A 22564-nucleotide genomic window follows, 5' to 3' on the forward strand; every position below is an offset into this window, starting at 1 on the left:
GGTTTCTGGAGAGTTACTGTGAAGTTCTGCGAGCAGCCTCTGGGTTCTTTCCTAGGGTCACAAGGCGAACTATATCTCAACTGTTTATTCCTTCTGCAGGTGTTCCCAATGGTGGTTTGTAGGCAAGTGTGATAATGATTCAATTTTATGACACTGCCTGTACTCAGTTCTGGCATAAATTAATGATTTACACCACCCTCTTAGGGAAAACACCACCATTCTTCCCCTTCGTGCTAATCTGTTGTTTGGTTTTTGGCTTGCTTTTATAGTACCAAGTGGGGGCAGGTAGTCTACAGGAGTCTTTTGCTTCATCCAAGTTTATTAGAGACAAAAGAGTTTGAAACCATCTAACCTTCCAGGGGAAAGTAGTCTGATTTTAAAGGAACATTTCTGGCTTGTTTGGCCCTACTGAATGTTTCATGTAATGGCTGGACTGTTGCTAGGACTCAGATACACTGGCCTGTGGAATAAAGCACCATTCCTTAAGGGCCTTCCCTATGTTCTGGGCAAAAAAGTACCTTATTAAAGGCTCTAGAATGTTCCCAGGCACTAATACAGGCATCTAGCCCTAGTTCCTGATTTGTCCAAGGTCCAGACAACCCAAGGGAAGGAGCTTGAATTTTATCCCTGATTGGGCTTCAGGCATGTAGTGATATATGTATGAGGAAGGGGTTAATGACAGAAGCCAGACACAGAGAGGAATAACCAAACCCTTAAGTGGGAAATTCCTATAAGTGGGAAGGGGTCTAGTACAGCCTGAGGGTCAGCATCTTTTTGCGGGACTTTGTGAGAATGGACGTGGCCCTCCTAACCCACCCACCTGCTGGCCTGCCTATACTCTGAGGACGAGAGCACTAATAGGTAAAATGGGGAGAGGGGGAGGCAGCATTGTGTCCCTGCTGGGACCCTCCTCTCTTCCCAGAATGCTGGCTGGTAAACTAGAAAGAATTTAAGTGGGTGTCCAAATACCTCTACTAAGGGACCATCTCTAAAAGAACTGGACACAAGGAAATGAAGTTGGAGGGAGAGATAAGTGGCAAAGACCAGGAGGCAGGCAGAAATGGAGCTTCAGGTGCTGGTGGCAAAAATAACAGGGGCCCCCAGGAATGAGGCTGTCCTAGAATTGCAGGCAGCAGGCAGCTGCAGTGCAGGCGGCATGAAGAGCACAGTCAGCAGCTCGGAGTACAGCGAGAGTAGGTGGGCGCAGGTAGCATGGCTGTGGCTGAGCTGAGCAAGCACGTGGGCAGCTGGAGCTGAGACGTGGCAAGTTCCAGACTCTGGTCATATGTGCCACTTCCGCTCCCTCCTCCTGAAAGCCCTCAGAGCAGGCGTTCTCAGCCCTGGACTCTGTTAGAATGACTGAGGAGCTTTTACAAATCCCAGATGCCTAGGAACTCTGATTTAGTTACTCTATGGTAGGGCTTGGGCGCAATATATTTTTTTTAACTCTACCAAAGTGATTCTAATGAGTGACCAAACCTGGGACTCTAGAAAGACACTGGACGGGGAAGGGCTGAGGTTCTGTCATTTGACAGGTGGGGTTTTGATCCAGCAGATTGAAGCCAAACTGTCCAGGTGACTTCACGTGGGGTGGGAACTGCACGCCGGTGGGCTTGAGGCCCTTCTCCAACCAGGCTGCACACTGGAATTACCCAGGAGTTGTGCCCGGTGCCTCCCCCGGGGATTCTGATTTAATTGGCAGGGGGTGGGATGGACCAGGCAGCAGAGCTCTTTAAATCTCCTTGGGTGGCTTTAATGTACAGCAACGCTTGAGAACCAGTGACTTGGGGGACATTAACATCACTCATGAGGTTCCCCTTTGGGATTCCCATAAACATTCAAGGGAAAAGGAAACTCTGGAAGGGATCTTACATTCTGTGTGAGTAGGTGGAGGTTCAGAGCCATCAGGGTTTAGATGTTTGTACAAATGCCTTTATATTTGCAGTCAGGATGTTTCGGGGACATTACCCAGATAAGTATTTTCACAGTTCTTAGATCTGGGAAGGCAGTCAGACTGACAAGCCGAAGAGAACAATTGACAGACCCCCTCGTAGGGTGAGTTGCTCACCTGTCTGAAGCAGACAAATGGAGGTTTCACTTTAAGATTCACAGATTCACTGTAGTGATCACAGATTGCACAACTCTTGCACTACATAAAAAATGGTCCTTCAACTAGAATGAGCTATTTAGGGGTATTTATTTTCACTACTTTCATCTTTAACTTGGGAGAATGCAGATTTGATTAATATTTATCGAATATCTAATAGGTGCCAGTCACTGTCTAAGGTGGTTTACTGAAAATTAGTATATTCAGTCTTCATGACAACAACTGGTCAGTTAGGTCTTAAGAGCAGCTATTTTACTGAGGAGGAAACTGGCACACAGAGAGCTAACTCATTTACCTGGGATCATACAACAAATAGACCTGGGTGGGTTTAGGACAGATTCCAAGTTCAGGGTTTTTTTCCCACCTCACCAAGCTGCCTTTCTTCCACCTCTACTTATTGACTTAAGAGTATCCCACAGTTTAACTTTCATTTCCAGTTTTAGTTTCATAGGACAACTTATTTGTGATGAATTTCATGAAATACCTTTGGAAAGTTGCTAAGTATACGATCCATCTGAATCTAGACTTACCTACAGTATCCCATACTATAGATAATTCTGGGATAGAGAATTTTTTCCACCTAAAATTATTTGAAGCCTCAATAAATAATATCTTTTTAGAGTCAATACTCTTGAGAATGTTGAAATCAAATCTCTAATTTCTTCAGCTAAGGAGGTGGTATTTTTAAATGACAGTGATTCTAATTACTGTACTCTACCATGTATGAATTGAGAGAAAACTTGCCATGTCTGTTTCTCAGAACCTGTGGCTAAGGCACACTTTGATAATTTTCAGAACTGTACAAAAGAAAGTTTAATGTTTTCTATATGATGAGGTAGATGTGTAAAGAAGAATCAAACGTGTGTCTAAAGTTATAATCTATGTGCAATTATTGTACATGGTTAAGAATTTTAGATCCCCAACTAGGGATCTAACCCATGCCCTCTGCATTGGACGCGCGGAGTCTTAACAACTGGACCACCACGGAAGTCCCAAGAATTTTGGATTGTTTAACATTCTCAAGAGCTTTCATCTTAGAAAACCTTATTCTATTCACTGAATCCTTCCCCCACAAAAAACACATTTGTGTCATAAGTTATCAGTACTCTGAAAGCTCATATCACCATAAGGAGCATACTCAACTACTTGGAAATAGATAGAAAAAAATGCTGTTTCCAAAAGCGTATATTAGTACTTAATTTCAAGCAATTTACACCATGTTTTTCAGAGTTAAGCAAAAAAAAAAAAAGTAAATTTATTGACGATGTTCAACTGGACATGAAAATAAAACACCCAGGTATCATTGGCAGAAAGTGATAGGATTGAAGCTGACTCCAGGTTCTGCTTCTAACATGAATCTTTTGTTCAGAAACAGTATGTGCTAGTTGATTTTGTGATATAGAAACTTCTATGACAGAACACTAAAGTCTTCTAAGCTGCCTTAAGACTGACTTGCTCCAATCTCTATGTTCGTCAATATCTTAATTTTACTTTGACTTGAATGTATATATTCTATGCCTTCTCAGCACTTTTAAGTGATTCTTTCCTAAGTGTTTTCCTTGGTTGTGATTTATTATGATGATTTAAGTGGTGACCTACAGGAGTTAAACTTCAGATCTGCTTTTAAAAGAGAGATGATTCCATTTCTATTGTTCATCCGAATATTCTAAGGATTTAATGATTTATGCAATCAAAGCTCCTTTTTCTATCATTTTTTAAAAGGCCTCCCTCAACCTAGAAATTCCATTTGAAAAGAAAATGCTTTTTGATTTTAAATTGCAACAGAAGCTTCAGCTTATGCCACAGAACACAAAAGTGACTTTTTTAAGCCTTTTTTTTTTTAAGTAAAATGTTAGTTGCACCATTAGTTTCCCAATGACTTAAGGGTTGCAGTTCAAAGAAAACCTCATGCCAAACTTATTTATTCCAAATATGTTTTTCTGATCCCACTGTCCAGCATCCCAACTCTTCCACCAGTTTCCAAATGTCAAGCCAAACAACCACTAGGGTTGATAAAGAAACACTTAAATCTACCCTGCTGGTCAGCACAAAAGACTCAGAGGGACGCCAGGACCCCTAGCTCCGCCCTAGGAGTAAATCCGAGCTCTGTGGACCAAAAGAGTCTGGGGTCCCTAAATGAACCCATGATCTTTAACGCGAACAAATGATCCTCCTGCTAAAACATGCCCAGCACCTGCATCCAAAAAACATCATTGCCTGACCCTGGGGGTGTAGTTCCAGGGTTCTGGGAGAGGTGCCCAAATGCAGTGGGCTCCTGGAGAAATCTGTTACCACAGGAATATTGAGAAATCCAGTTAAAAAATTCACATTTTACGGTCAGTCAACTTCAAAAAGTCACGCTTTCCCTTTCAAACTTTGAACTAGGTGAACAGAGAGATGATTTGATTTGTGGTTCTGCTGCACAGAAGTTACACATCATTTAAAATAATTTTTTAGAATTTATTTTCAAATGTTTAAAAGCACCAATAAATTATTTTTGTGTTTTATTGACTTTCAGATTTACTTGATTCTTGAAACATTATTATCTTTTAATCACTGTGAGCTGGTCTTGAGTTTCAAAGTATCATCTGACAACTGATTTAATTTTCAATGTGTAAAATATGGGCTTTCTTCCCACAAACATAACTGTTATTTTAAGTGAAATCTGGGCAAGATAATTATTACACTCAGTTTTTACCAAATGAAATCTTTAATAAGAAAAGCTTTTTGCTATAGCTTTGTGAATTGTTCCAACTTGCGATATATAACTCAATTTATTTGTAGATGCTTATGTTAAAAATTTCATTATATTTTAGACAATAGGTTAGGTGGACTAAACCCAGACATTTATTGCTTTACAGGAGAGATCTACACTATTATTTTTTGAAAAATATGCATAATAGCTCTTCACAAATGTTCACCTCATTAAAAAAGAAATGCCATTTCACTTTAGCTACAAAGACCTTTCCTTGACAAAGGGACGTTGGCTACAATGGTCTGTTTGAAATATTTTTCTCTCTCTCTCAGATACATTTTTAAAATACCTCTACCTCCAGATGATTCGAAGATATATGATGTTTAAAGATGTAGGGTTTTTTTCATGGTTATATGCATCAGTAACACAACAAAGGTCAGCTTTGCTATGTTTTGCATGTGGTATGCTCGTATATCTGACTACTTCTACCTGTTTAGCCTCACTTACTGCACCTTCCCAGATTTCAGTGTGTTTGTCCTTTACAAAGCATCCTCTGCTGGGTTAGAGCCATGACTTTTTGAATTATTAACATCTGCACAATGCCTCCCAGAAGCGAGAGAATATAGGTACTGAATTATCCTGTGTGTCTCCAAGTCAGTCTTCACACAATCTTGGCATCTGGGAAGCAGAGAAGGTAGGGCAACTGACACTGGACATGGGAGACCTGGGCTGTCGGCCTGGGTCTGCTCGTGCACTTGTGGTATCTCCCTACACCAAAGATTCTTTCTTTTACTTTTATTTTGTGTGTGTGTGTGTGGTACATGGGCCTCTCACTGTTGTGGCCTCTCCCGTTGTGGAGCACAGGCTCCGGACGCACAGGTCCAGCGACCATGGTTCACGGGCCCAGCCGCTCCGCGGCATGTGGGATCTTCCCGGACTGGGGCACTAACCCGTGTCCCCTGCATCGGCAGGCAGACTCTCAACCACTGCGCCACCAGGGAAGCCCTTTCTTTTACTTCTTACTATTTTTTAACTTACTATGTCATGGGCGATGTTCCAGGCCACGATATAGATATCCTTCATTAAAATGAGGCTTGTGGATATATGTTGAGCAACAATTACATAGATCATTTGGTCTTGTTTCTTCCTACCATTTCTCATCATCTACACCCACATTTTGTATTTTATAGAGAGTTAAGCTATAAAGAGGAAATGAGAAGGAACCCAGTGAAGGAAGTTTTGCACAGACTGCCTCTTTTCTAAAGATTTTTCAGACAAGCTTCCCACATGTCATGCCCTCCCTGGTTTACTGCACTTCCAGCAGGAGGACGGACTGTGGACCACTTGTAGTGTGGGTTCTTTCATCCCCTCATTTGAGTCCCAATCCCCAAGGACAAGAAAAGGTGCCCTTACTACTCTTTTGAAGAGAATCAAATAAGTAAAACTCAGCTGAATTCACTGTGGGCTCAGGAGAGTCCAGAGCAGAACTCTCAGGAAAAGAGGAAGTTTGGGGATTGCAGTTTGCTTTCCTTGCCAAGAGAGCATTCAAAATCTCAAGAGGTCGGTGAGGCCAGGATACCCAAAAGGAGGCCTGAGGGGGTGAATCAGGTTCATTCATGACTGGGGATAATGATAGCTTCTACTTCACGGCATCAGAATCGGTAACAGAGTTCACCAAATAGCTGTTGACGAATGAATAGAATTGTGGTGAGGATTAAATAAGTTTTCACACACTCGTTTTTACAGCGTTTGTGGCACTTATATGCATGTTAGGTTTGGTTTTGGTTATTTTGTTTTTGTTTTGTCTTATTTGTTTTCTGAGTGCTAGAATTAGGACTCGTAATTACATCTTGCAGTTCAAGCTTCTGATCTGTAATAGAATTATCTTATTCCATGAAATCAAATTTAAAATGCTAAAAAAAGCTCAGTTGACATAGGCAAATCATGGATCACATTATAGCAATTTTTTCAATGAACTTAGGTAGAGCAGCAACCAATCTGAAGCTGGTTAGATCAGAAAACAGGTAGTGGGGAACGCATGTCTTGACAGAGCAGTGAGAGACCATATCTGCCCTTTAGCTGCCTGATTCTTGTCTCTGTTTGCTGTGTGCTGCAACAACTATTTGGATAGTGTTTTCAAGACTTTCTGACAGACTTGAGAAAATGCATGGGCATTTTTCCTTCTGGTCAGTAAGGGAAAACCTTGACCAGATAAAATAACTTGGATATTCTACCAACCATGATAATTCAGTTGCTTAGTGGCCCCTTCTTGTTTATTAGCCACAAACCTCTCCATTCCTCAAAGGCAGGTATTCCTTCCCTTCTGCTTGCACAGTGTGTGTCACAGACTCAATAAATGCAGGCTGAAATAAACCATAAAGTTAAACGAGGCTGCAGCTGCCTTCCAGGCTCTAAGAACAGGTGATACTCAGGCTAGACTCTTGGCAAGCACGACCCCAGATTTCTCATTCTCACTCCTCCATCCTGGAGTCATGGGGGGTGGCATCCCTTCCTCCCATAATAAATTTAAAACGAAGTAAGGCACTCCTTGGACAGACTTTTCTTTTGAGAAATTAGCTAAAAATACAGCATCAGATATAGTGTCCATTTTTTTTAGGCTTGCATTTTTGAATTCTTCACTTTTTAATATATATCAACTACTTTATACTTTATAAATACTATGCAAATTTATATAAATATCAAATACTTTATATAAATCTCAATCTCTCCATTGAAGCCAGTGACCATTCATAGGTCACAGAGTCCTTGGAATTGAAAGCTACGACTTCTGTTTTCTTCTCTGTTAAAATGTACTTCGAGTTTTCTTAAGAGTTAAAAATCCCTGCTCTAGTGTGTTCAGTTCATCCAATATATAAAACTATCCAACAAAACAGCGTTGGATCCTTCCAAAATCCACTCACAGATCCTTTTATGGGATGTCATTCCCCAACCAAAACTTCATAATGCCCTTGTTTTATCCAAACCCCTAGAGAGGATTACATATCAAAGACAATTAAAACTTTTTAGTAGAAATGGGGCCAAAATGCTTCAGATGAATAAGAAATCCTCTAGGTCTTTTCCAAAAGCCAATGAACTTGGACTTTTTCTCCCTCCTGTGTTTTTATAAAAAAAACTTTTTAAAGTTTAACTTATGTTTTTCTTAACTATCTCAGTGTTGTGGTTTAGGCCATGGAAGGTTGACTTCCTTCCAGAAAGGCATTTCCCACCCTGAAGTGAGATACTGTGATTGTTGCTCCAGAGCCTTCTGGATCTGAACTTCAACGAGTTAGGTTCCCCCAAGGGTCACTGCACCCTGTTCAGACGCCCTCTCTCCTCCCACCATGGCCCTGGCTCTCTCCTCATCTTTAGGAGGCACATGTTCTCCTTCAGGCTTTTTTTCTTTTCCTCTCGAGTTAATGCTCTTGGTGGCTTTATATTCCCATTGTTTCATGTTGTTGATTTTCCCCACTTATGAAGATTAACCAAAGTCAAGATAAAGTCCTGATTTACCACATAGTAAATACTCAAGAAACCTTTGTTGACTTTTATTTCTTTTAAGCGAAAGGGACAAGTTAAAGTAGAGAAGGCACCTTCTTCTCCTTACCCACTCCTAGCCATGTTAGGACTTTTTACTATGTTGGACCACATGAAACTGTGGCTATTTGATGTTTTCAACTACAGAAATGGCAATTTCACATGATTCAACTAACGCCATTCTGCTAAGCAGCTGGGCATTCTGTTTGCAAAGAGCTCCCACACTCGTTACTAGGTGACCAACCAATGGTCCTGGTTAGCCCAGCACTGAGGGGCTCCCAGGATTGGAGATTTCAGTGCTACAACAGGAAAAGATGCCAGCAAACTGAGACTAGTTGCTCACCCTAGTCGGTACACTGCAGTCCAATTCTGCTTTCTGTGATTCCTTATTTCCTAAATGTGTAAAGAAAAAACTGTCCAAATTTATCATAAAAATATAATCGTCAGTAAGGGTTACTGAAGACCCACCATGTGCAGACACCTCAGTTAGTTTGTTTAATCCTTCCAATAATTCTATGAGGTAGGAACTCTTCTTAGCTCCATTTTACCAGTGGGTGAAAGGAGGCACAGAAAAGCAAAGTTGCCTGACTGGGGTCACAGAGCTTGCAGTGGTGGAGCAGGGAGCTGAGCGCAAAGAATCTGAATCCAAAATGAGTGCTCAAAGGAGGAATACTCACTTCTCCCTTCCTTGGGTGTCTATGGTTTCTGCAAAGTCTGCTGATGAAAGTGGTTTCTGAGGAAAAGGAATGGATATAGTTTTCTCCATCCCTCTCCAGCTTTAGTCTTCTTTTTTTCCCTCCCACTTCCACACCCTGGATATTTACTTTCGTTACAGCCACTTAGCCTTGGTCATGCTACTGCCTAGCCCCAACCTGGTAGCATTCTCGTCACCTTGTCCCAGGTGCACACGCCCGGCTCTTAACATGAGGTGCCACCCTCTGTCCACTAAGCCTGTCCCTCACCTCTACCTGGACCACCACTCCCTACAAAACAGTTTCCTATGTGGCCCATACCACCCCTTGGCTCTGCTCCCACTACTAAGGGGCAGAGGGGAGGAGGGCTAAGCATCAGGAGATGGGCCTGGTGCTAGATCTCGGAGAGTGTTGAGTCTTAAAAGTCATGCTAAGCAGTTTGGCTTTTATTTGACAGACAGTAAGGAGGCAGCTAAAGTTGATGGGCAACGGCAGAAGCACACTGTGTTTTAGAAAGATAAGTCAGAAGGTGGACTGGGGCAGGGAGTCGCTAGGATTGCTTTCGTTATATGAGAGCCGGCAAATTCTGATGCAATAGCGCTCAGCGTATACTGTGTGGCACCAAGACAACTAGTCAATTAGATGAAAAAAATCATCCTAATCCAGTTACATCAGCCTTGTGATCATGTTCCCTGATTTTCACTCTCCTAAACCGATAGGAAATGCTAACAATGAAAAGACACAAGTGGTCAAGTGTCAATTAAATACTTTTCGCTGTACTGGATCCTCCTGTGCTCCAATACGGCTAATATGTTTAGTTAAAATGATAGTCTATTAATCTTATGTTAAGGCGTAGAAAGGAATGACAGAACATATTTCATGCTATCTATGAAAACTGGTGAAAAGCAAAAATGAAAATGTTAAATCTGTGAAGAGGAAACAGGTCATCACTGTTCTGGGTATATTTGTGGATTCCAAGTAGATTTGCCTAAAACTGCATGGAAGGAGTTTCAGAACTGGAAATGTAAAACCCTACTTTAAAATAAGAAAATATCTCCCCAAATAACCCTGGTCCCTAATACGGGGTAGATCTGCTTGAAATGAATGCAACAATTGTCCATGTCCACGTCCATAGTTCCGCAAGGGTGCCCAAGCCCTTCACTGCACAGGAAGCTTGATATATATTTCAACACATAAGATAACATATACTTTGCACTGAGACTTCCTTGCTAAGTTCAAGATCCTTACAATGGCTGCCAACTCCTAATATTTCAAAGACTGTCTACATTAATATCTTTCAAAGCCCCAAACCTTGGCAAGGAACAAAAATTGTTTTTGAATCTCCTTCAAGAATTAATATTAGAGAATAGGAGGTTTTCCTCTCAGCAAATTGAAGCTGAATAAATTGTTCTCTGTCTCCTTAGAAATGGAACTGATTGCTGGAGGTGAGCACGGCTGGGAGGGGGCAGCATGCAATGCTGGGGAGGGGCGTGTGTGGGCTCAGAGGGGCCTTTGTTCTCTTAAATTATTGGCAGATCTGTTTCTTTAAACCCAGTGTAGATGCTAAAATACAGGAAGTAAGTATATTTGCTTGGAGTTACATTAAAGACAGCTGGAACTGCTGGACGATTACTGCCTATTTTCTTTGATTACTGCGTGCCCACAGAGCAGCCTGCTCCCAAGCATTTCTGGGCGGTTGCTCACGTCCTCGCCACTATGACAGGTGAATTGAAACAATCCTGTGTAGACCTGCATTCGGGCTGTTCCTTGGAACAAGACAACAAGCCCAAGAGACATTTCCTTGTGGCGCTTCTGACGACTGCTTTGTCACTCCCTGCCCCATACAAGCAGGGATTCTGTGGTTTGATGGTTTGGTGCCGTTCCCCCTGTGGACTTAAAAGACCCAGACTTCAAAGCCACCTGCCAAAAGCTTTTGGTAATGGCTTTGACTTTGTTATTTTTTCTATTTATAAAAATAACATAATTCTTGTAGTATACCAGTAAATATAAAACAGAATAATGAGAGTAAAAGAAAATCTTACTGCCTAAAAGCAACCACTGTAACTGCTAATACTCTGGCTTTTTTTTTTTTTTTTTGCTGATCTGTGGCAAACTGCTTTTCTTTCAAATCATCACTTCTCTTTGCCTTTTAGAATATCATTATACTCCCAAAGAACCAACACAGTGTCTCCATTCCTGATCAGAACAACTAATATTTAAACTAGTATTTACCCACAATTCCAGGATTTACAAATGTATGCTAAGAATTCATTGCATATTACCTGAACTTGGCATTTTTTTCTGCTAGTATTTCTTAGCTATTTTAATTTAGTCAAGACTAAACTGTGTGTGTACAATTTTGTATCCTGCACCATCTACTTGACAGTTACAAAATAAGCATCTCCCATTAATCTTAAGTCTTCTTCTTTGTTTTGTCATTACTGGCCAAAGAGATGTATCTAGATCCATCTACTTTTCTGCTCTTACAACCTGTGGATTTTTATCATTTCATTCTTTCTTATTTATATATCAGATTAAATCAGATGCCACAACAATTTATTGGCACCATCTAAGTGAAAGGGTATGTTTTAAAGGGATAAAATTGTTCTTCATTATAGACCCAGAAATATGCTTTTAAGGTTGTAATGACATTTGAATGCTAATTCCTAAAGTAAAAGAAGAAATGGTTCCCCAAGAGACTCACAGAGCAAAGAGAAGATGGTAGGGAGATTTGGAGGATGAGATTCATATGCTACTTCAGCATTCTAGAGAAAGCACCCACCACTAACCTGACAGAGCCAGGGTCCTTACTTGTCACTTGCTATGTGATCTTAAATATGTCACTCAACAATCTGAGCCACAGAGGCTTCATCTGGGAAATGGGAGAAATAATACTTACCTCATGCAGGGACACTATTTAGCATGTAATCGACGCTTGTTGGAGCTCTGTCCTTACTATGCAAGATGAGGTCTTTTTCATAATGGATTTGTGTGGATTTAAACAATATAAAAATAGACAAATGACATTTTCAAAAGGCTTAAAAATATAAGAACCAGTTCCTTAACTGCATCCTCCTTTAGCTAGCATTTTTTAGAACAGGTAGCCATATTTTGCCTAGGCTGACAATTTCTTTTGACATCTGTATAGCATTCAGTATACTTTGTTCATCTTGGTTGAGTATGGATATAGGTCTCAAGAAATCTAATTCCATTCATTGGTCATAATGACGGGCACTCTGGAAACCCAAAAGATTAGTATAGATAGAATTCTAGGGTCTTGTTTCAGAAAATATATGCAAAAACTGATTTTAGTACAGTCAAGCATTTTCGAAGCAACTATATACGTATGAAGAAACAATGTGGCCACCACACATTCTTCCCTGATTATTAAAGCTGATCCACTTTCTCCTCTTTCTGCACATTCTCCAATCCCATGCCACCCTTGCCTTCAGCTTGACTTTGATACCTGAGACTGTTAGTTGGATGGGGAATCTATTAACCTTGATCCTTCATCTCAGTTCAGCCTCTATCCTTTTCCTCTCCTGTGAGAGCAGGGACTTGGATCTCCTAAGGGACTTCAGTCATCTTCCTCCCCCCTGTGTCTTCAGCCTCTTGATCCCTTCTAGCTATTTCTCCTCAGCACAGGGTTTTTCATCATAGACAACAGATACATTCTTCAATCCACCTCTTTACTTGGTTTCTGAGAGAGTCAGTCCCCTCCTGGTCTTCCTCCTTCTTTCTGGTCTTCCCTTCTCTTCCCATCTGCTCTGCTAAGGCATCCATTCCCTGGACCACCCAGGGAATTCCCTGGTGGTCCAGTGGTTAGGACCTGGCACTTTCACTGCTGTGGGCCCAGGGTTCCATCCCTGGTCGGGGAGCTAAGATCCCACAAGCCACACAGTGAGGCCAAAAACAGAAGAAAAAAAAAAAGGACCCCCTCAATATCATGTCCTTTCAGCATATCAAAGAAATGTAACATTATTGTTAGATTTCATTGTTTGACTTGGGTAAAGGAGACATCTATATTCAACTCTTTCTTCTTTTTACATAGCTTATGTGGCAGAAGTCAAAATAAATATATGTACCATAAATATTTTGTTTCTTTCTCATTACCTTCTTACCTTAGATATACACAATACATACAATCTTGTCATGATTGTTTGTCTTTCAATGATGAATAATTGAGAATCCCTATGTGCTAGACATTGAGGGGATTACAGAAAAATATAATGACAACAGTTACCCTTCATTGAGCCCCTCATATTTGCCGGAAGGTTTACATAACAACAATGTTGCACAGTAAGTATTAAATTCTCCAATTCTACATGGAATAATGTTGAGGCTTCAAGTTTTCAACTTCACACAGCTTGCAACCAAAGAGCTGGGATTCAAGCTGTGTCTTTATAACCCAGCACTTTCTTTTTATGACTCGATGTTAAGTGTAACAGTTCCTAAGAGGTACAAATTATTAGGAGGGGTGATTACTGGGGTTAGTTTTGATAAAATTAATTATATGGGTTTTTTAAATTTATTCATTTGTTTTTCTAAGAATTAAGAAAAATATGAAGTTCTGCAAAGTTGAGTTTTGTGAAAAGTAAAAATAAGACACCGCATCCGCATTTTTCATTTTAATTTAGATATCAGTTTTTTCTTACCTTATGAAATTGTGCGTTTTGGAAGCAAAGATAAGCATTATATTAAAATACATTCAGAAAAGTTAAATGCTGGCCTTTCACTGGTCACGCCTAAGAGCTGTAGAGTAGGAATTTTTACATGATTCAGGATGTGTTGAAGCTGTGTCTCCCTGACAGTTCATTAATTATTGACATTTTCTCTTTTTCTCTCCATGGAATTCTGGGACTGGAAGAGACCCTGTTATGTAGCCCCCATATGAAAATAAGCAATGACCTGAGAGCCAAATGAAATCCGGGCAGGCCCAATGAGAATCAGGTGTGGGTAACGAGAGGCAGGCAGTTGGCCTCATGAGAAACTTTACAGATCCTGTTTCTTTCTATGACCTTTTTTCTATTTTTCAGGGTAATCTTTTAGGTTGTGTTTTACTGAATTTTTAAGCATATTTTCACTTATGCTTTCTTATATTCTTATAAGTTTCTAATATAGTGAATATAATGGCATGAAGTGGCAAGGTTGTGCCACAGTGTAGGTAAATATCCAGGGCAGTGTTAAAGTAGCACAGGGAAATCCTTGTTAGATCTGGCTGTTTCTATGCCACCCTGGTGCCCAGTCTTTTCTGACCTTGGAAGCTGGTTATAATTGGAGGGAATACTAGATGCTTCAGGTCTTTCTTCTAGATCAGGAAAGGCAAGAAAGGATGATATATGAAGACTCAGATGAACTGACAATATGATGTAGAGGTGGAGTTTTATGGCTGTTTCCAAAATCAATGGAAAAGAAAGCTGGGACCAATTAAATACCTGTCATGGGCATACAAGGGAGAACTTGTGGTGCACATACTAGGTTTTGACCATTTCTACGTAACAAGACTGTAAATTTCTCTATCCAACTATTATTTCCTTGAAAATAAGAATTACGTTTTATTTCTTATTGTATCCCCAGTGACTAGCACATCTTTAACATAAGGCAAACAGTCAACCAATATTTGGAAATAAATGGGAATTGAATTAAGAGGATACAAATAATGATTTTAAACTATTTTCAAGTCTAATTTCTGGGCTAGACTTGTCTCCTAAATAGTTCTACATGTGAGCTACTATATCTACAATATCTCAGAAAACATTGGTGGGTTCTAGGTGGGGAAAGATGTATCCCCTGAGAAATTTAGACTTCAGGCTTGACCTTATGAGAGTTTATGGTTTAAATTTATACTGCCTATGATATCCACAATACCCAAACTTAAAATATAAATTAAAATGTGGTCCAGGTTGGAAATATGCGTGGAACAACTGGCAAAAACAAAGCATCTTTGGCAAGCCACATTCTAGACAAAGGCCACAAAGATGTCACCAAAAAAAAAAAAAAAATTTACTTTATTTTCTCATTTTTGCTTCCATCTTTTTTTTTTGCGGTATGTGGGCCTCTCACTGTTGTGGCCTCTCCCGTTGTGGAACACAGGCTCCGGATGCGCAGGCTCAGCGGCCATGGCTCACGGGCCCAGCCACTCCACAGCATGTGGGATCTTCCCGGACCGGGGCACGAACCTGTGTCCCCTATCGGCAGGTGGACTCTCAACCACTGCACCACCAGGGAAGCCCCAAAGTAAATTAGTAAAATGAGGCACAAACAGATCAAAGCATTTTAATTTTAGTTATTGAAAGGGCGTACTAACAGAAATTCACTTTACATAAGATATGTATGTTATAATAGAATGCATAACTTCCAACCCAGTGGGAAATAAAGAAGGAAAAAAGTCAATCAATACAAAAGCAGGCAGGAAATGGGAACAACAACAACAACAACACCCCCAAAGCATAGAAAAGTCAGAGTAATTTGAAAGCAGACAGTAGAAATAAAATCAAATACATTAATAGTGAACAAAACTGTAAATGGACTAAACTCATGAGTTAAAAGGAAGGGACTGTCAGATTTAACTTAAAAAATTTTTAATTGAAGTATTATAGTATACATAGGATAAATACATATAAGTGCACAGCTTGCTGAATTTTTGTGAACTGAGCTCAACTGTGTAAACAGCACCCAGGTCAAGAAGCATTATCAGTACCTCAAAAGCCTCTCTAATGCCCCTTACAGTCACCTCCCTGCTCTTCCCCAAAAGAGTAACCACTATCTTGACTCTAACAGCATAGATTAATTTTTCCTTTTATTTCAGAAGACTTCTAAAGTACAAAAAATAAATAAAGGAAAAGTTCAATCTATTTGACTTCACTAAAATAAAGAACATTTGTTCATCAAAAGACATCATAAAAACAGGAGAAAGGCTAGTGATAAACAAGAGGAAATATTTGCAATTTGACATATAACTACCAAAGGATCATATATTCCAGAATATATAAAGAATTCCTACAGATCAGATCAATAAGAAAAAGATAAACTACCCATTGATTTGAAAACTAGACAAAGATATTAGATATTTCATATGAGAAGAAATCCTAATAGTCATCAAAATATCACAAAATGTTCAAATCAGTGGTCACATAGGGAATTCAAACCATTCTACCAGGGTGAAAAAAATTAACATATATAATTGAGTGGTTAAGAGTACAGATTCTGGAGTCAGCCAAGCTGGGTTCAAATCCCAGATCCACATACATAGTTATTTGGTCTTGGGCAAGTTACTGTACTTCTTTGGGCTTTGGTTTCCTCATTTATTAAATGAGGCTATTAATTCTTCCTACCTCGTAGGGACATTAACCTCATTAGGATTATTTTATTTGTTTAGGCCAAAATCTTTGTGTCATCTTTGACTTCATCTTTGGCCTTCAGCAAATCATCTCACTTCTATTTTAAAAATATATTCAGAATATTCTCTCCTCTCACCAGCCCCATCAATGCCACTGTAGTCCAGGTTCACTGACATCTCCCACCTGGACTATTACAGTAACCATCAGACTGGCCCTTCTACTTCATCACTGGCTTCTATTTGCAACACAGTAGCAAGAATGATGGTGTTAAAGCATAATCAGAACCATGTCACTCTGTTGCTCAAAACCCTCCAGTGCCTCTCATCTTCCCCAGTAAAAGCCAAAATCCTTCACTAAGTCCTTCAAGTTCCTAGAGCACCATGTTCATGGCTCTCATTCTGATCTCTTGCATTCTACTTCTCTGTTCCAACCACACTGGGTTCCTTGATATTCTTCAGAGCCTTTGTGTTGCTGCTAGCTCTAATCGGGCTGTCTCTCTCCCAAATGTCTACCTGGCTTGCATCTTCACTTTTATTTTAGATCTTTACTTTGTCTTTACTTTAAGTCAGTAATAGTTTCATTGGACACTATCTAAAATTTCAACATCCACCTTGATAATTATTTTTCAGCCTCCAGTGAGGGGAAACCAAAAGCCAAAAATAATCCGGAGCTATTGAAATTTCTGGGACAAAGTCAGTGAGAAGAAGGGGGTGGTTCAGCCAACACACTGAATAACCCCACTTCTTCCTACTTAGCTTCCTGTCTTGGCCACGTGGCACGTCAGATCATTTCTGACCTCTGCACTTTCACTCTGAATATTTCTCCATCAGGTTTTGCCCTCTCCTGGGGGGGAGGGGGGGTCGTTAACTCTCGCCTTCATTCTTGCAGGCAAGAGTATCAGGACTTCTGTCTAACAGCTGTGGCTCTCATCTCCCTGGCAGCAGAGTGAACTCCTTGGAGGGGAAAAAAACCTTGCTATTTTATATCTCCCTTCCTGCTTTATTTTTTTAACCTTAGTTCATATCACTAATATGCTATATATTTTAGTTGTTTATCTTGTTTAATGTCTCCTCTACAGAATTGAAGTTCCAAAAGGCAAGTGTTTTTGTCAGTTGTGTTCACTACTGCATTTCCAGCACCTAGAATAGTGGCTGGTACATAGTAAGTCCTCAATAACTTTTTGTTGAGTGAATGTATAAATGAATGAATGAATCAGCGAATGCCTAGTTTGGGCAAGAGTGTGGAGCAACTGGAACATTTACACATTGCTGGTGGGAGGGTAAATTTGAGAAGCAATTTGACAGTACCCATAAAGCAAAAGATCGATGTCCCTTCTGACCTAGTAGTTCCACTCCAAGTAGATACTCTCTGGTTAAGTGCTTCATACCTGCATCAGGAGACAGGTACAAGAATAGTCAAAGCTCCACCGTTTATAAAAGCAAAGAACTGGAAACAACCCAAATGTTCATCAACAGTAGAATGGATAACTGCATTTCCATTTCTTATATCATACAGCTGGGAAAATGAATGAATCAGAACTCTAGCAAAACAACACGATGAATCTCAAAAACAAAATATTGAGCAATATATTCAATGTGATTTCATTTATATAAATTTGAAAAACATAACAACAAAATAATATATTGTTTAGAGATATTAAAATTTGCAGAAAAAGTATAAAGAACAAGGCCATAAGGTACACAAAATTTAGCATAGTGATTACCACACAGACAGAAAGGAAGGGATGGGATCAGAGGAGCAGAGAGCAATTCTGAAGTATAAAGGCCATGTTCTTTTTCTTTAACAGTATGGGGAATGTGTAGATATGTTATATTATCTATTTTTATATTTCATAGTTATAAGTATTCCACATTGTCTACTCAATATATAACAAGAATAATTTTAAACAAAAATCTAAAGAAAATGGTTAAAGAAAAAGATAGGCTATTCATTGAACAGTAATTCCAATTGGTCAATAAACATGAGAAGTTGCCCAAACTCTCTATTAATCAGGGCTACAAATAAAACGATAATAATATAATATTCATAAGATTGACAAAATTTTTAAAAGTTGACCAGGCTAGGTGTTTTAAGGTTTTAGGGAACCAGATATTCCAATAAACTGCTCATGAAAAGGTAAAAAATATACTAATTTAGAGGGCTATTTTGTAGTATCTATTAAATTAGTCATATGTAAACCTACAACCAGCAAATTTTAAAAATGATACTATATTTTCCTTCAGCATATTTTCAAAATAATACTGTTTTTGAAAAACATGTACAAAAAATATATCTTAATGAGAATACCTTTCTAGAAAAAAAATAGACTACATGGGATGGATGTGGGAGGGACCAGGAGGAATAGTCAAAGGGGACTCTAGCATCTGAAATATTCTAATTATTTCTAAGCATATTTATGTATTGTTTAATTGTATTTAATTTTACCAAAGAAATACAATTAAAGCTGCACATCAAAATTTGCAACTAATTAAATGTAGTATTGAAATGAAATTAGACCATTTATATCCTTTAATGTTTATGTTAAAAACTACAAAGGGGCTTGGCCCGTGAGCCATGGCCGCTGAGCCTGCGCGTCCGGAGCCTGTGCTCCGCAATGGGAGAGGCCACAACAGTGAGAGGCCCACGTACCGCAAAAAAAAAAACTACAAAGAATTTAAATTTAATGAGTAAAAATATCAGTTTAAGAGTTAAGAAAAGGAACAAGCAGAACAAGTCCAAAGAACAAAATTAAGTAAAAAATAAAGGTAAAAGCAGTAAAAAGGAAAGAAAAAAGAAATGGAAAGCAAAACTACAATAGAGAGGATCAACAAAGCCAAAAATTGTTTCTTTGAAAATAACCAATAAAATGGACAATCTGGATAAGGCAAAAAAACCCCAAAATTAACAATGTTAAAAAAGAAAAGGAGGACATTACCATAGGTGCTGTGGAGGTTAAAAAGATAAGAAGATGTCATGCACAATCGATGCAAATAAATCTAAAAACTTAGGTGAAAAGGACAATTTCCTAGAACCATATAACTTACCAAAACTCTTTGAAGGGGCTCCCCGTTTCTTGTTTTCCGTTCCCCTCCCCCTCCCTTCCGCGTCCCGGACGACCGGATCCTGAGGAGACGGCTGCAGTGGCAGCTGCTGAGTTCTCGGTGAAGGGCTTTCATTTCTCCCATCCCCTTCCCTCCCCACCCCATCCATTAATATTATTCTTTTGAAGAGTCTTCCTTGTCAAGCTGCCAAAGTGGAGAGTGTGATGGTAGAAGCGGCTGCTTCTCGTTTCAGTGCTTCTTCGGGCGGAGGAGAAGTAAAGGTGCACCTCAGCACTATCCCAAGACTGCTGGCAACAGCGAGTTCCTGGGGAAAACCCCAGGGCAAAACGCTCAGAAATGGATTCCTGCATCAAGCACTAGACGAGATGACAACTCCGCAGCAAACAACTCTGCATATGAAAAAGAACGACAGGATGCAATCTTCACGAGAGTAAGAGGCATACTGAATCAGCTTACTCCTGAGAAGTTTGACAAGCTATGCCTTGAGTTCCTCAATGTGGGTGTAGAGTCTAAACTCATCCTTAAAGGGGTCATACTGCTGACGGTGGACAAAGCCCTAGAAGAGCCAAAATATAGCTCACTGTATGCTCAGCTATGTCTGCGATTGGCAGAAGATGCACCAAACTTTGATGGTCCAGCAGCAGAGGGTCAACCGGGACAGAAGCAAAGCACAACACTCAGACGCCTCCTAATTTCCAAATTACAAGAGGAATTGGAAAACCGAACCAGAAATGTTGATGTCTGTGATAAGCATGAAAATCCCCTCCTCCCCACGGAGGAGGAACAGAGAGCCATTGCTAAGATCAAGATGTTGGGGAACATCAAATTCACTGGAGAACTTGGAAGGCTTGATCTTATTCATGAATCTATCCTTCATAAGTGCATCAAAATACTTTTGGAAAAAAAGAAGAGAGTCCAACTCAAAGATATGGGAGAGGATTTAGAGTGCCTCTGTCAGATAATGAGAATAGTGAGACCTAGGTTAGACTATGAACGAGCCAAGTCCTTAATGGATCAGTACTTTGCCCAAATGTGCTCCTTGATGTTAAGTAAGGAATTGCCGCTGCAGGATACTGTAGAGTTGAGAGAACGCCACTGAGTTCCTCACAAGGCTTTTCTTGACAATGGACTAAAGATGATCAATCAAATCCATCAAGATGCATTAAAAGATCTAGGAGTGTCTATTCCTGCTCCTATGGCTCAAGGGATGAGAAGTGACCTCTTGTTGGAGGGACGGTTCATGCCACCCAGGATGAAAATGGATAGGGATGCACTTGGAGGACTTGCTGATATGTTTGGACAAATGCCAGGTAGTGGAGTTGGTACTGGTCTAGGAGTTATCCAGGATAGATTTTCACCCACCCTGGGGCGTCATCGTTCAAACCAACTCTTCAGTGACAACGGGGGACACATCATGCCTCCCACGCAATCGCAGTTTGGGGAGATGGGAGGCAAGTTTATGAAAACCAGGGGCTAAGCCAGCTCTACCATAATGAGAGTCAGGGACTCTTATCCCAGCTGCAAGGACAGCCGAAGGATATGCCACCTCGGTTTTCTAAGGACAGCTTAATGCAGATGAGATTAGCCTGAGGCCTGCTCAGTCTTTCCTAATGAAAAAAAATCCAGTGCCAGATAACTGTGATTCCTCCTGTAGTGCGCAACCACCACGCACTCAGACACCACCTCCGGGACAGACACCTCAGCTTGGTCTCAAAACTAATCCACCACTTATTCAGGAAAAGCCTGCCAAGACCAGTAAAAAGCCACCACCATCAAAGGAAGAACTGCATAAATTAACTGAAACTGTTGTAACCGAATATTTGAATAGTGGAAATGTAAACGAAGCTGTCAATGGTGTAAGAGAGATGAGGGCTCCTAAACATTTTCTCCCCGAGATGTTAAGCAAAGTAATCATCCTTTCACTAGAGAGAAGTGATGAAGATCAAGAAAAAGCAAGTTCTTTGATCAGTTTCCTCAAACAGAAAGGGATAACCACAAGTGACAACCTCATGCAGGCTTTCCTGAAGGTACTGGACCAGTGCCCCAAACTGGAGGTTCACATCCCCTTGGTGAAATCATATTTAGCACAGTTTGCAGCTCATGCTATCATTTCGGAGCGGGTGAGCATTTCAGAACTAGCTCAACCACTGGAAAGTGGCACCCGTTTTCCTCTCTTCTTACTTTGTCTTCAGCATTTAACTAAATTACAAGATCGAGAATGGTCAGCAGAGCTCTTCCAACAAAGCAAGTCAATATGCAAAAAATGCTCCCAGAAATTGATCAGAATAAGGACCGCATATTGGAGATCTTGGAAGGAAAGGGACAGTTTCTTACTCCCACTCCTCCAATTGGAGAAGGAACTGTTAAAGTTAAATAAAGTTGGATCCATCTCCTCAAACCATATATAAGTGGATTAAAGATAACATCTCTCCCAAACTTCATATAGATAAAGGATTTGTGAACATCTTAATGACTAGCTTCTTACAGTACGTTTCTAGTGAAGTAAACCCACCCAGTGATGAAACAGATCCTTCCTCTGCTCCTTCCAAAGAATAGTTAGAGCAGGAAAAACGACTGCTTCTTTCCTCCAAGCCAGTAATGCAGAAATTCCTTCATGATCACGTTGATCTACAAGCCAGTGCTCTCTATGCTCTTCAGGTACACTGCTACAATAGCAACTTCCCGAAAGCCATGTTACTTCACTTTTTTGTTCACTTCTATGACATGGAGAGTATTGAAGAAGAAGCTTTCTTGGCTTGGAAAGAAGATATAACCCATGAGTTTCCAGGGAAACACAAGGCTTTGTTCCAGGTGAATCAGTGGCTAACCTGGCTAGAAACTGCTGAAGAAGAATCAGAGGAAGAAGCTGACTAAAAAAACAGCCAAAGCCTTAAATCGTGCAAAACATACTGTTGCTATGATGTAACTCCATTTGACCTAACCACTACGAAAATTCATTCTGCTGTAGCATTTTCACAATATTTAAAGCAGAAGCACGTCAGTTAGGATTTCTTTCTGCGTAAGGTCTTTTTGTAGTGTAATGTCTTAATCATAGTCTACCATCAAATATTTTAGGAGTATCTTTAATGTTTAGATAGTATATTAGCAGCATGCAATAATTACATCAAGTTCTC

General features: G+C 40.0%; 1 protein-coding gene and 1 pseudogene across 7 annotated transcripts in view; both read left to right on the forward strand.

Moving 5' to 3' along the window:
- SLC9A9 (solute carrier family 9 member A9) overlaps positions 1–22564 on the forward strand; it is a 667550-nt gene that overhangs the window by 418186 nt on the left and 226800 nt on the right. The window lies entirely within an intron of this gene.
- LOC114890743 lies at positions 1061–22304 on the forward strand (annotated as a pseudogene).

The sequence above is a fragment of the Monodon monoceros genome, unplaced genomic scaffold (genome assembly GCF_005190385.1).
Source record: "Monodon monoceros isolate NGI ecotype Baffin Bay Population unplaced genomic scaffold, NGI_Narwhal_1 Super_Scaffold_11, whole genome shotgun sequence".
NCBI classification, from domain to species: domain Eukaryota; kingdom Metazoa; phylum Chordata; class Mammalia; order Artiodactyla; family Monodontidae; genus Monodon; species Monodon monoceros.